Below are 15,645 nucleotides of genomic sequence, written 5' to 3' on the forward strand. Positions count from 1 at the left end.
AGCTCCTGGGCTGAGAGTCGGTCCCTGGAAGGGCCTACAGGGACTTTCCTGTGGGAGACAGAGAGGAATCCGGGGATCAGAGAAGGCTGTCTTTTCCTCCCCTGTAGCCTGGGCCCAGGCTCCTCTCCTGAAGTGCAGCACAGATGCCAACAAAATTTGCATTCCCAGCGGAGACAGGAGCTTCTGCCATTGTCTCCCAGAGGTGGAATTGTGAGGCTGTGCCCGAGGGTGTGGCTGGTCTGAGCTCAGGAGTCGGAGGAGGTACTGCTCTCTGGTGCTCACTGTTCTTACTTCTCCAGTTCTTTGCACGGAGCCTCCTGCTGATCCTCAGAACGACAGTGACAGGAGAAGATGGTGACGCGGCTTCTGAAAAACCGTCCCCAGGTAGGAGTAGATGGATAGAATGACATGAGATAGTACCAGGAGTGCCCCCGCTTCCAGGGCCATCTATTTGGATTTCTTTTGGATGGATTCCAAGATGAGACTTCTGATCGGATCGTCCCATTCTGCTGTTTGAAGCTGCTTTTGTGTATGTTTGTTTTGTTTTATTTGGCTTTGGGGCCGACCCAGTGGTGCATGAGGAGTACTCAAAGCTCAGTGCTCAATGCTCATTCCTGACAGGTCTAGGTGACCAATGGGATGCTGGAGGTCCAAAGGTTTCTTCTTGGGTTTTCTGTTTTATTTGGGGTAGCAGAGCAAGAATTCTTGCAATCATTTCTTGTGCTGCACTCTGGCATTGCCCCTGGCAGTGCTTGTGGGACCATATGGGATGTTGAGGATCGCCAGTCCTACATGCTCTCCCCGGAACAGCTGTCCTGTTATGCCAACCTGCTGCTTTGGTTTCTTTTGCATTGTTTTTGTCATCAGCTGTCCTCTTGACTCTGTGCTCTGGATTCACAAATGACTGGCCTCAGAGCACCCTGGGGTGTGCTGGCCCTGTTTGCACCCTGGAAACTACAGTGACTTGGGCCCCCAGCCTTGCTTTTCTCTTGTTTTGTCCTTCCTACTTTGGAGCGACTACCTGCTCAGACATATAGTCTTACATTCACATAATTTTTTGTGTGGATTTCTGGGCATGCGCCGATCCCAAGGAGAAAGAGCCAAGGATCTCTGAGGCCAGCAGAGATGTTGGGGTCCAGAAACTTCTACCTTCTTTGAGCGGGATTTGGGGCAGTCCTGAGCAGTGAGTTCCTACAGGCACACATGCCATGCACTGCTCTGAGTAGTTGTCTATATGGACTGTCGAGTTCTCAATCCTAGTGGTCATGTGCTGTGGGAGTGCAGTGGTGAGCGTGCAGTGGTTTTTGCTGCACGCAGGGATAGTCTTTTGGATCGTACAAGTCTGTGTTCAGGTGATCCTCTCTACAGTGCTCACTGGACCAGTGGTGCACAAATTGGTCCTGGGGTTACCAGGAAAGGCAGATACATCCAAAAACCTTCTGTATAACGTCCTCCCACTTTAGCAGAACTAGCTGACTTATGTGATTTCTGGGACCCATCAGTCATGCGTGTGTATGGAGGCTGTTCATTCGGAGGGGAGAGGACAAGCGACAATATAGGACCCTGGGACCTGGCCTCAGAGTAGTGGGAATGAGGCTAAGATAGACTCTGACTCCCACCCTTCCTGTGTGCTGACTCAGGACGCAGTGACCTTCCATGACGTGGCTGTGAACTTCACCCCGGAGGAATGGTCATACCTGGCGACCTCTCAGCAGACGCTCTACAGGGACGTGTTGCTGGAGACCTACCAGCATCTGCAGGCTGTCGGTGAGAACAGTGTGGAGCCAACTTTGTCTGAAAAGACCCACGTGTGCTCCCTGGGGTTGGGCGGCAGCTGTGTGTCCAACAGTAGCTCTGTGACAGGTTGGGATGTTGGACAGCCGTGCAGTAGCTGTTCCCTCCCTGGTTTATTTTTAGGGTTCACCTATATATACTCAGGGCTTCCTCTCATCTTTGTCCTCAGAAATCATTCTTGTGGGGTAGCGGTACTCTATGGGGTGATTCAGATCAACCCGTTTCAACTGTGCCCATGGGAAGATCCCTATCTGCCCAGTTATCGCCCAGGTCCCTTTAAATAGTTCCATCCATTGGTGAATCAATTTACTTTGTGTACTACACGAATTTTTGTGTGTTTAATTGGTTTTGCTGTTGCCTTTGTTTGTGAGGCACAGTCCACAATTCTCCTGGCTCTGTGCTAACGGATGACTCCTAAGAGTGCTCAGGGGCCATGGGGTACCGTGGACTTGGCAACTTAAAATGTTGGTGCCTTACCACAGGATTTGCTATCTCGTCTCTCAACTCATTCCTCGCTGCCCTATTTCAGTACTTGGATTTACTTCTAATGGTTCTTGTGAGACTTCCGCAGGACTTAGGGTTTGCTCCTGGACTCTGCACTCATACAGGAAAGAAACCTCATGAATGTCAGGCATGTGGAAAGGCCTTTATTCAGAACTCGAGTCTTAATAGACCTATGAAAACTCATAGTGGAGAGAAGCCTTCTATATGTCCGGAGTGTGATAATGCCTTTACTCGACCCTCAGACCTCAGTATACATAGAAGTATTCACACTGGAGAGAAACCATATATATGTAAGGAATGTGGAAAGGCCTTTGCGAAAGCCTCAAGTCTTAGTGTACATAGGAGAATTCACACTGGAGAGAAACCGTATATATGTAAGGAATGTGGGAAGACCTTTGCTGTAGCCTCAAGTCTTAGTGTACATAGGAGAATTCACACTGGAGAGAAACCGTATATATGTAAGGAATGTGGAAAGGACTTTGCTAGAGCCTCTAGACTTAATTTACATAGGAGAATTCACACTGGAGAGAAACCATATATATGTAAGGAATGTGCTAAGGCCTTTGCTGAATCATCAAGACTTAGTGTACATAGAAGAATTCACACTGGTGAGAAACCATATACATGTAAGGAATGTGGAAAGGCCTTTGCCAGAGCTTCAGGACTTAGTGTACATAGGAAAATTCACACTGGAGTGAAACCGTATATATGTAAGGAATGTGGAAAGGCCTTTGCTGTAGCCTCAAACCTTAGTGCACATAGGAGAATTCACACTGGAGTGAAACCGTATATATGTAAGGAATGTGGAAAGGCCTTTGCTTTGGCCTCAAGACTTAGTGAACATAGGAAAATTCACACTGGAGAGAGACCATATATATGAAAGGAATGTGGGAAGGCCTTTGCTATAGCCTCAAAACTTACTGTACATAGGAGAATTCACACTGGAGAGAAACCGTATATATGTAAGGAATGTGGGAAGTCCTTTGCAGAAGCCTCAAGCCTTAGTGTACATAGGAGAATTCACACTGAAGAGAAACTGTATATATGTAAGGAATGTGGGAAGGCCTTTGCTACAGCCTCAAGACTTAGTCTACATAGGACAATTCACACTGGAGAGAAACCGTATATATGTAAGGAATGTGGGAAGGCCTTTGCTTTGGCATCAAGACTTAGTGTACATAGGAGAATTCACACTGGAGAGAAACCGTATATATGTAAGGAATGTGGGAAGGCCTTCGCTGGAGCCTCTACAGTTCGTGAACATAGGAAAATTCCACACTGGAGAGAAACTATATATATGTAAGGAATGTGGGAAGGCCTTTGCTGGAGCATCAAGACTTACTGCACATATGAAAATTCATCTCAGAGAGAACCCTCATCAGTGTCAGACCTGTGGGAAGGGATTCACATGGTTCTCTTCCCTTACTCTACAGATGAGAATTCATAATGGAGAGAAGCCTTAGATATGTCTGGAGTGCGAAAAGTTCTTTAATTCATCCTCACAATTGACTGTACATAGGAGAATTCACAGTGGAGAGACACCGTATATATGTAAGGAATGTGGGAAGTCCTTTGCTGAAGTCTCAAGCCTTAATGTACATAGGAGAATTCACACTGGAGAGAAACTATATTTGTAAAGAATGTGCGAAGGCCTCTGTATGTCCTCAATACTTAATGTACATAGGAGAATACACACAGGAGAGAAACCGTATACATATAAGAAGTGTGGAAAGGCCTTTTGAGAACCCTCAGATGTAGTGTACATAGGAGCATTCATGCCGGAAAAAAACCTTATATATGCGAGGAATATTGGAAGGCCTTCTGCCATTCTGAATCCTTGCTAAGTACAGGAATATTCACAGTGGAGGGAAACCTTATCCGTGTCAGACTTGTGGGAAGGCCTTCATTTGGTGCTATCCAGAAATACAAAGACAAATCTCAAAACCCAGCGCCTTTTAGCAGAAATGCATCTGGACCCTGCAGTAAGTTACTGTCCCCGGTACACTCCAGGGGGAATTGGTGCTGTTCCCCCAACGACTCCCACTTGGTGGCTCAGTGGCCTCAATCCTCCAAAGGCCTTTGGAAAGTTAGGTTTGGACCCACACTCACGAAGCTACGTGGGGCCTCTCAGGATGGGGTGGAGCCGGCCAATTCCTCCCCACCCCAACAAGAGCCTAAGCGATTCCCACGAACCGCCTCTCTGACTCATGATAAAGCTGTTTAATGGCCATAATCCCAGAGACTCAGGAACAAATCTCGGAACCCAGCAGGTTTTGGCAGAAATCCCTCCAGATTTAGTTGTTAAAATTTCAGAATTTCAAAATTATATGTTATTTATAACCAGCAATCGAAAAAGAATTGTCTACTGTTGCGTTTTCGCCAGACCTGAGTGCTTGGGTAAAAATCCCAAATAATAATGGTGGGTCTCGTGTCAAAATATTGAATGTAATCAAAGTAGTAAGAAGAATGTGGAAATTATCTGCCCCACAGGTAGGGGGAGGCTGTGGAATGGCAGTATACTTGGGTTTTTAGTGGTGGAAAATAGGCACGGTGAAGGGATGGGTGTTTCATTGTATGACGAAAAATTAAACCTGAAAGCTTTGTAATTGCTCTCCCATTTTTTCCCATTTTCTCCCATTTATTTAGAAATGGCCAGAGGAATAGTAGAGCAAGTAGGATGCTTGCCTTGCATGTGGCCAACCCAGGAGTCCACCAGTCTACAACATCTTTGAGTTGCTCATTGGACATTGAGTATCCCCTTCTCATCCCTAGAACATGTGATATGGGGGTGTGGCATGGGGGTAGGGGTATCTTCTCCCAGGATCTGTTTATTATGGAGAGATCCTGTGCTTTCCTTTCTTGACTTTGTTGTCATTCTTCCTCACCTGTCAGTTATGTCGAGTAGTACATGTGTTTCAAAGCCCTTGTGTTCCTGGCTATAACTAGCCTGACTGTACACGCAAAGGGCCGGGTGCCGTTTCTGGACTCTGCTCAGTCAATCTGACACCATGCATATCTTTGCCTTTGGATCATTGCCATGTTTTTTTGAATATGGGAAGAAATTAAGTGTTCTTTTGTTTTGGGGCCTGGGGATGATCAGCAATTATTCCTGGTGATTCTCGTAAGTTGCTTTTGGCAGTGTTCAAGGATCAACCCCTGTCAGCCTCATGCAAGTCAAATGCCTACCTGCTCTACGCTTGTACGCACCAAAAATTGTTTTATTGTGTGTATGTTAAATTGTGACTGTGAGCCCATAGTGAAGTTAATTAGGACCAGAAGAGCAGTGCATCACTGTGGGTGCTCGCCTTACAAATGCCACCTACCTTCGATGTCCAGCATCCCCTATGGTATCCCAAGCATCACTGGGTCTGATTAAAAACAAAACCCAAAAGGATTTTTTGGGGATTGCCAAGCTCCTCCTAGCAACATTTCCCACAGATTTTCCATTTCTCTAGGCTTGTTTTGACTGTGAGAACTATGGAGATGTCCTCCACCTGCTTGGTCATTCTACTGCATTCCATTCAACATTGGACTAATTCTCATTGTGCATATTGTTTGATTTCAGAACTCAAATCACAGGTTCAGGATATGGCATTACAGCAATTTCTTTAGGAAACAGGGGTATTGCATACAAGTGTGCTGTAAGATTCTCTTCTTGAAACTAACTATTATGCCATTGGATTGCTCAATGGACCGAGCATGAGACTTGAAAGGTGGGGTCCGGCTCCATCCCCACAACCACATCTATGGTCTCAGCATCACAGGAGAAATATCGGAGCCTAATGCTGAGAATAGAGGGTCTTTAACCTCAGTGGGTACTGCAATCTGGAAATTTATTTTATTGTATTGTTTTTTAAAGTTTTCATTAAAGTGCCAGTATTTTTAAAGTTTTTAGTAGTTGTATTTAGGCGTACAATAATTGAACACCAATCCCTGCATCAGCTTCCCTCTACCCATGTTCCCGTATTCCCTCCCCACCCCAGTCCCCACTCTACCCCCGCCTGTCATCTGGACAAGCACATGACTAGGTTTCAGTGGTCACAGCTTAGATCTCTTGTTTTCAGTTCTGTTGCATCTGTGTTTTGGGTAAATGGTTACACCCCTCACTCATGTCACTGGCTTAAATGAATCCCTGATCCCTGTAAACTTCTGGTTCTCTTCCGCCCCAAATTTCTTTCCTTCTTTGTCCGGCTTCTCTCTAAACACTGGAATCAGGGATGATTGAAGCAGCCCCTTTACAGTACATTTCCACATCCAGTGTTCGGTATTCCACCAATGAGTGAACATCATCCAGTTTTTTTTTGTTTTGTTTTTATGGCTAACTTCAGTCAAGACAGTATCTTCCAGTTCCAACCGTGTTGCTGCATGAAAGAAGTAATTCTAAAACCTAAAATATAGATCACTTGATCCCCCTTTATTCATCGATTTATTCGAGTGGGTGCCAGTAACATCTACATGCATGCCTGTTGCGTGCTAGTGTAGCCCAATGGCATCTGTTCGTTCTAGGAACATGCAGAGCCTCAAACTGATCATTCAGGGTCTTGACGAAGAAGTCTGACCATCTTGTAGGTGGACATCCACGCGATCTGTTGACGTGCTGTGGAATCCAGTCAGTAATGGCTCTAGGCCAGTGGTTGTCTGCAAACCTCAGTACGTGTCCAGCCCATCTGATTTTTGATGCCTTGGCAGATGAGACAGTGTCCCTGATTCTTGACCATTGACAGAGATCAGAACTCCAGATTCTATCTCTCATTTGAGTCATGCGTGATATTCCAAGCATAGCTCTTTCGATTCCTCTTTGAGAGACCCGAGTAGCGTTCTCATCCTGTTTTCATAGGGCTCAGGTCTCTGAAGCATATGTTAATGCAGGAATAACAGTGGAATCGAAGAGATGTGCTTGTAGCTGGAGGTTCTTTGTCCTCTTAATTATTTCTTCAACGCTCTTGAAAGCATTCCAAGCCGCTCTCTTCCTCCTGCATAACTCAGGTACCAGGTCATTCATCATATTGATTTCTCAAACTAGGTATATATACCTGTTGCAATCAGAGATGGTGGTTCCATTGAGAGCGAATGGAGCATCAGGAACGAGGCTGTTTCTCATAAACATTGTCTTTGTAGGATTCAGCTGTAGTCCGATATTTCCACACTCACGGTCGAAGTAGGGCAGCATTTGTGCCTCTTGGCTGATGTCTGGTGTTATTACAACGATGTCATCAGCAAAGCGGAGGTTGTGTAGTTGACGACCATCTATGTTCACTCCCATTCCTTCCCATTCCATTCATCTCATTATGTTCTTGACGGTGGCACTGAAGAGTTTTGGTGAAATGGTATCACCCTGCCGAACCCCTCTCTTGACATGGATGCTTACTTCTTTGTAGAATGGTGAGATCCTGGTAGTGAATCCATAATAGAGCTCAAGGAGGATCCTGATGTATTGCGTTTGTAAACCCTGATTGGCTAGGTCTTCAATGACCGCTTCCATCTCAACAGAATCAAAGGCCTTCTTTAAATCAATGAACGTTAGACAGAGCGGCATCTTGAACTCCTGAGAAACCTCAATGAGCTTAGTAAACGTGTGGATATTGTAGATGGCACTGAATCCTTTTCAGAACCCGGCTTGTTCACATGGTTGTTCTTCATCTAGTGTTCTGCTAATCCTATTCAGGATGACTCGAGTGAACAGTTTGTAGATGACAGACAATAGGCAGATTGGGAGATAGTTGCTGATGTCGTGGATGTCTCCCTTCTTATATAGTAGTACAGTCTTGCTGGTTTTCCATTGGAATGGAACCTTGCATTCAGACAGCGTGTGAAGAGCCGAGCCAGTGTATTGATGAGTACTGATGGTAAGTTCTTCAGTTGTTCAGGTCTGATCTTGTCTGGCCCAGGTGCTTTTTATTTCTTTACCGACGAGATGGCATGTTGAATTTCGGAAGGGGGAACATCGGGAACTATATATCCATTGTGCGGAATATGGTATGTGGGCAGGTGGACGTGCCTATTAAAGAGATATGAGTAGAATTCATAAATAATCTTCTGACTGCCCTTCTGGAAGATGTTACAGATCCATCAGGATGTCGGAGGGGAGTCCTCTTGGTCTTGTAGTTGGTGAAGGATAGGCGGGCATTACAAATGCTTTTCCCAGCTTCTGCCGCGTCTACCAGCATCAGTGTTCTCCTGTCTTTGAGATCATCCTTGATGGCTTCTGTGCATTGTTTTGCCAGCTCAGACGTTCGCTTGCGGTTGCCTGAGGCATGTGCCAAGCCACGTTGGTGAATAAGTTCAAGAGGGCTCGAAGAAAGGCAGTTTTTTCGTGGTTATCTCTTGCGTTCCTGAGAGTCCCAGCAGCAGGAATCCCTGAGCACTGCTGGTGTGACCCTATCCCCATCTAAGTAAATGGAGCAAGATAACAGAAAACTCATAGATCCCCGAGAGGAATCTGTTTTAGGTGAGATGTTTTCAAAGGTCTGTCTCGGCTGTGTGGTGATGCATCATTGCCTTTGCACGTGTATCCCACTAAGCTATCCCACTAAGCTCCACACTAAGCTAGTACCAATCCCAGTCTCGGGCCCCTTTTATTTTCACTCTAATATGGTGCTTCAATTTTCTGCAGAGGGAGTTATTTCCATTACTGTGTCTGTTCTTTGAGTTGGAAAAAAATTAAACGGCTATGTGACCTGCCGTCGGTCTATTTTGTTTGTCCATCTTGCTGAAATATTAGTTCGTTGCCTGGAAAATCCATCCACGTGTCAGAATTGCAACCATGTTGGGTTAATGTTAGAAACCAACCTGCAGGTCTAGAATTTTTTTGACGAGAAGACTATCAGGCACAGCACAGTAATTGGAATCCTTCTCTGCTGTCCCTTGGGTAGAAACAGCCCAGGTGGAATTCTTCTGGTCATGCACACTGTGACAAAATCTCGAGTGAGCAGTTATGCCCTCAGCCCCATGAGGATGCCAAGACAGGTAGGATGTCTTCTGTGGGTTACCAGTAGGAAGTGAGAAACCACGCTGCAAACAAGCGCTCCCCTGGGTAAAGATACTCGGAGACTGTTCTGCTAAGTTCATGAACACAAACCGCCCCAGGAGAGAAGCCCCTGGACTGTGGGAGAGGAGCACTGTTTATAGTGAGTCCAGTTATGTGTCCCACAAGATATGAAGACTTGAATCGAACCCAGGTTACCCAATTGAAAGAAAGCTCTCACACACTTTGGCTCTCCATACAGCCCCACAATCATGCCAGAGTGCTTCCTGTGTGCAGAGCCAGGAGAACCTCTGCGCCTTGCTGAATTTGTGGCCCCCATACCATGAACAAACCAAATAAAAACAAAACAGCCTCAGTCCCTTATTGAAGGATTCCCTCACCCCAACGTGGACGTTTCTGAGCTGTATCTTGCTGTATCCATGCTGCCTCTTCCTCGTAGAAGAGGGTTGGGTACCCTCAGAAAGTGGGGTGATGAAGTGTGGGTTGCCCATAGCAGGAAATATTTCTAAATGGTTTCGTCACAGACATAACAAAGTGGCTTCAGATGTTTTTCAGCTCAGACTCTCACTGTCACTGTCCTCGCGTTTTTCATCGAGTTGCTTGAACGGGCCCAGTAACATTGTGAGACTTGTTACTGTGTTTTGCATATCAAATATGTTACGGGTAGCTTGGGAGGCTTTACCGTGTGGGCAAGATACTCTCGGTAGCTTGCCGAGAGGGGTGGAGGAATGAAACTTGGGCCGGCCATGAAGGTCGCCTGCACGGCAAACGCCCTACCTGCTGTGCTATGGCTTCAGCCTTGCAAATTTGCCTTGCTGTTTCCACGTCAGGTTCAATACTCTGCACCCATCGTGATCCAGAGGCAAAGATGGAGCAGCCCCCTGGACTCCCAAGGTGATTCAGCTATGTACACAAGATCTGAAGATGGAAATCAAATGCTTGTTACCTGTGTTAAAGACTAGCAACCTCAAGGCTCTCCTACCACTCCCCTTTGAAGCTCCGTGATTGATCTTTAATTACCCTATACTTAACACAAAAGCAAACTTAAGGGTGGAAAATTCTTAGAGAAACGGGCATGGAGAGGAACGGAAACACCCACAACTCCATCTCTTGGCGTTTCAGCATAACTTCCGTGGTCTAAATTTTCCCAAATTTAAGATTTACATCCCTTCTCTTTGCTTAAATGGGGTCATTAAGGATCAAGCACTGCAGCTTGGTCTGCTGCAATGGCAGCAGATAAGATAGGGCTCTTGCCTCGTATCCACAGGACCCGGGTATATTCATAGGATCCCCATATTGTTCTTCAGTCATGTCCGAAGCGTTTCCTGAGTTCAGAGGCAGGAGAAGGCCCTGAGCATATCCATTCTGGCCACAATCATAAAGGAACATACAAAAAAAAGTAAAACACAGAGCTTCAGTTCCTTGATGACGAATTCCCTCACCCCGACTTGAGGGTGTCAGAACTGTATATTCTTCCATTCCCCACGTTGGTGTAGAAGATGGTTAGAGTACCCTCATAATGTGGGATCATGGGGTGTGGGTTGCCCATAAAAGGAAACCTTAAAAGGGCACGGTCACAGGCATCAGAAGGTGCATTCAGAACTTTTTTTGTACAGAGAGAAAAGAACAATAAATGTAAGAAAATAACCCTGCCTTGCTCATCAAAGGCTCAGTTCAATTTGCTGCACCACTCAAGGTTTAGAGACAAAGCTAGGGAAACCCACTCGACTCCTGAGGAGATTCAGCTATCCACCCCACAAAGATCTGAAGGCTGGGATCGAACCCAGATTACTCAAGTGAAAGACAATAAAACGCAGGCTCCCCTAACGCTGCACCTGTGGAAGCTGCTTGCTTGATCCCTAATTACCCCATACTGAACACTGAAGATAACCCAAGAGTGGAAAATTCTTAGAGAAATGAGCCTGGAGAGGAACAGAAACGTCCACACCGCCATCTCGTGGTGTGTCGAAGGAAATACTGCTGCCCGACTTTCCCCACGCTTAAAATTTCCAGCCCATTTATTTGCTTCAATGTTAGGTATAAGGTCATTAAGGATCAAGCAAGCTGCTTGGGTCGCTGCAGCGGGAGCAGGACGGTTAGTGCTCTTGGCTTGCAGCACAGGCCCCTGGTTCTTTCTCTGGCTCTCCATACAGCCCCACCATCATGCAAGAGTGATTCCTGAATGCAACTTCAGGAGACCCTCTGTGTGTGGCTGGATTTGTGTCCCCCAAACCATGAACAAACAAAATAAAACCAAAACAGCCTCAATCCCTTATTGCAGGATTCACTCACCCCAACGTGGGCGTTTCTGAGCTATATCATGCTGTATCCATGCTGCCTCTTCCTTGTCGTAGAGGTTAGGGCACCCTCAAAATGTGGGGTGATGGGGTGTGGGTTGCCCCTAGCAGGAAATATTTCTCAATGACTTAGTCACAGACATAGCAAAGTGGCTTCAGAAGGTTTCTAGCTCAGAGAGAAGAGAACAAAAAATAAAAATAAATGACTTTGTCTTGTTCTTTCCACGTCAAGTTCAATCCTCTGCACCCCTCGTGGTGCAGAGACAAAGCGGAGGCAACCCACTCGACCCCCGAGAAGATTCAGTTATGTACCCCACAAGATCTGAAGGCTGGAATCAAATCCAAGTTTCTCTAGTGAAAGAAAGCACCTGCGCGGTTCTCGTACAGCAGCACCTGTGGAAGCGGTTTGCTTGATCCTTAATTATACCATACTTATCAATGAAGCACACCCAAGTTTGGAAAACTCTTAAGAGAAACGTGCCTGTTGAGGAACGGAAACTCCCACAGCGCCATCTTGTGGCGTTTCTGCGGAACTACCGTGGCCTGACTTTTCCCACGCTTAAGACTCCCTGCCCATTTCTTTGCTTCAGTGTTAGGTATAGGGTCATTAAGGATCAAGCAAGCAGTTTGGGCCACGGGAACAAGAGCAGAGCGGTTAGTGCTCTTGACTTGCAGTCATAGGCCCCTGATTCTTTCTTTGGCTCTCCATACAGCCCCACCATCATGCAAGAGTGATTCCTGAATGCAGCGTCAGGAGAACCTCTGTGTGTGACTGAATTATTGTTCCTCAAACCATGAACAAAACAAATGAAACCAAAACAGCCTCAGTCCCTTATTGGAGGATTCTCTCCCCTAAACGTGGGTGTTTCTGAGCTGTATCTTGCTGTATCCCTGACCTCTCTTCTTTGTTGAAGAGGGTTAGGGCATCTTCAGAACGTGGGGTGTTGGCACGTGGGACTGACTATAACTGGAAACCTTTCTAGAGAGCTCGGTTATGAACAGAGCAAACAAGTATAACTTTTCTCGTTCAAAGTAAACAGAACAACAACAAAATAATCTCACCCTGCTTGTAGCCAACCAGGTTCAATCCCAGGTACTCAATGGTCCCCAGAACCTTGTAGGCACACACCAAAGCAGCCCCCAAAAAAATCCTCGGAGGCAGAGCTATAGTACAGCATGTAGGATGTTTGCCTTGCATGCAGGCAACGTGGGTCCAATCTCTGGCATCCCCTATGGTTCCTCAAGTACTGCCAGGAGTAATTTGTGAGTGCAGAGCCTCGAGTAACCCTCGAGCATTGCTCAATGTTACCCAAAAAGCAAAAAAAAATGCTTGGCAGAAGTTATGTATTTCGGATTGCTAGGGAAGGAGATTGCTGGGTCTTAGGCTCATTATTCCTGTATTAATTAAAATTCTCCTTAACCTAACTCCAGTCTGTCTTATGACTGTTTCCTTCATCCCAGACATCTGGAAATGCTGGAGTTGAATCTGGCCCCTGCCACCCTCCTCCACGGAGAACAGAAGACATGAGACTTCTCATATGTATAGGAACCCCAAAACTCAGGACGGAAGATGGCACACTTAGCAATGTGGGGTGCTGTGATGTGGGGACCTGGGGTCTGGAGAACTTTAAACTGAGTTGGTTGGAAACATTATACTGCGGGATGGCACAGGCTCTCCTGTGTCACCCTGTTCCCTCTCTGGTGCTGGCTCTGGAGCACTGTCCACTGGGTGTGCCTCCACAGAGAGAGTGAGTGGGGAGAGCCCCAGGCAGCAAGGACACCCAGACACAATTCACCAGTTTATTCTCTGGCCCGAGGCCCAGTAACTGGGCGTGGGCAGGGCTGGAAGATTCTGGACTCTCATCCCCTCCAGCCCTTGGCGGGTGTAAGTGAATCGAATCCACCAGAGTTGGCTCCTCTTAGCACACTGATCCCTCGAGAATTAAGGCAGCACCATTGGGGTCTGGAGTCATCCTCCAACCCCCATCCAACCCCTCCTGATCTGGCTATATGATTTGGGGGAGGGGGTCTGAAGCAGGGGTGGGACAGCGTCTGGAGTTGGGCTGAGGTGAGGTTCACACAGCTCTGCCAGGGTGTCCCACATCCTTCTGGGAACCCCAAACCTGCCCTGCCCCTGCAAATGTCTGGGGAAGCCAGTGAGTAGTCTCCCTCAAACAGAAGGGAATTCAGTGGTCAACAAGGATTTCTGGAAGCACCAGATTTTTTTTTGCTTTTTGGGTCACACCGGCAATGCACAGGAGTTACTCCTGGTTCATGCACTCAGGAATCACTCCTGGCGGTGCTCAGGACCATATAGGATGCTGGGAATCGAACCTGGGTCGACTGCGTGCAAGGCAAATGCCCTACCCACTGTGCTATTGCTCCAGCCCCAGGAAGCACCAGATTTTTGCGAGTCAGGGCGAGAGGCTGGTTTGGGGTCGCTGTATCAGCTCCAAGCTGGAAGTCCTTTGTATGGGGTGCAGAGGTGCTAAACATCCAGCTAAACTTCCGCTGCGCCCCCCAAGGTCAGCTGAACACTGCTCACTGGGGCGCCAACCACGTCCACTTAGGAGAACTGTGGATGCCCAAGCAGGAGTTCAGGACCAGTGGGTCGCCAGGGGCAGGCCGGACAGCCCGATTTCTTCCTCCTGGTTGCATTTGGTTTTGTTTTCCACACCTGGCGGTGCTCAGGGATCACTACAGGTGTGCCTGGGGGGGCACTGTGGGGTGCCTGGGATCGAACCCCAATCGACATGATGCAAGGCATCATGGTCTTGATGCAAACTGTTACGACCTAAGCGACAGGACCCCCATGGGGAAGGACAAGCTGAACTGCCCCGAGGATTTAGTCTGGGATTTACGGTAAAAGCCTTGCTTGCTCTCAGAGCCCAGAGAACTAAGTGTTGGGATCTTTGTCTCTTACTCTGTTTATCCAAACAACCCATGTATTGATCACTTATACAACCAGTGGGAAAGATAAAAGCAATGTAGATGTCCCTGGAGACAGTGTCTTCTTAGGTTGATCTCCCCAAGAGAGTTTCCTCTGACAAATGTATATCTATGTACATGACCAATCACACCTATGTCCTTACCTCAATCCCCCTTCAGATATTCTATAAACATGCTAGCAACTAAGCATCAAGGGTGCGTTTTTCAACATCAGACTGTGGTCCCACATCTCTCTGTCTCTCTGTTTGGTAGCCCTGTGAAGGAGGGGAGGTGAGTACCCAGTTCAGGGTCACAGAACACACACACACAAACATGCATCGTAGCAGTAGCCCCAGCGTTTCACCTTGTAAACTCAAACACTTGATGATGCTTGGAGCTGAGTATTGAAAGCAGGTAAAGGGATATACATGATAACCTGTCAGCATCTGTATTGAAAAACATAATGCCTTAAATTAGAAAGAGAGAGAGAGAGAGAGAGAGAGAGAGAGAGAGAGAGAGAGAGGAGCAGTACTTGCCATAGAGACAGGCTGGGGTTGGGAGTGACTTGAAGAAGTGGGAGGGAAACTGAGAACCCTGGTTTTGGGAAAATACACTGGTAGGAGGGATGGGTATTGGATTATTGTATGACTGAAACACTATCATGAACAATTTTGTAATGCTCTGATTCACCCTGATTCAATAAAAACATAAATAATTTATAAATTTTGACCCCAGTTCTTACGACACCAATGTGAACCCATTACCAAATTTACTGAATACAATCTGTGACTGTAATTGTAAATGTGGAAGGGGAACCATATTGCCCCTCAGAGATAGGTTTCTCTGTAGAAAAAAAAAAATTATCGTCTTATGGAGGGTTACTAAAGTTTCCATTTAAAATCCTACCATAATAGTGGTTGGAGTGATAGTACAGCAGGTAGGGTGGTTGCCTTACATGCACGTAATCTGAGCATAATCCTGAGCATCCCATATGATCCACTGAGCCCCGCCAGGAGTATTTTCTGAGTACTTCCAGGTGAGGCCTCAAAACAAAAGAAAAATCCAAAGTATTATTACCACATCCTTTAAAGAATGCAGTGAGTTTGCTCTAGGTATTCAGATAGTGCATTTACAGAG

Source organism: Sorex fumeus, unplaced genomic scaffold (genome assembly GCF_029834395.1).
Source record: "Sorex fumeus unplaced genomic scaffold, SorFum_2.1 ptg000137l, whole genome shotgun sequence".
Lineage (NCBI taxonomy): Eukaryota > Metazoa > Chordata > Mammalia > Eulipotyphla > Soricidae > Sorex > Sorex fumeus.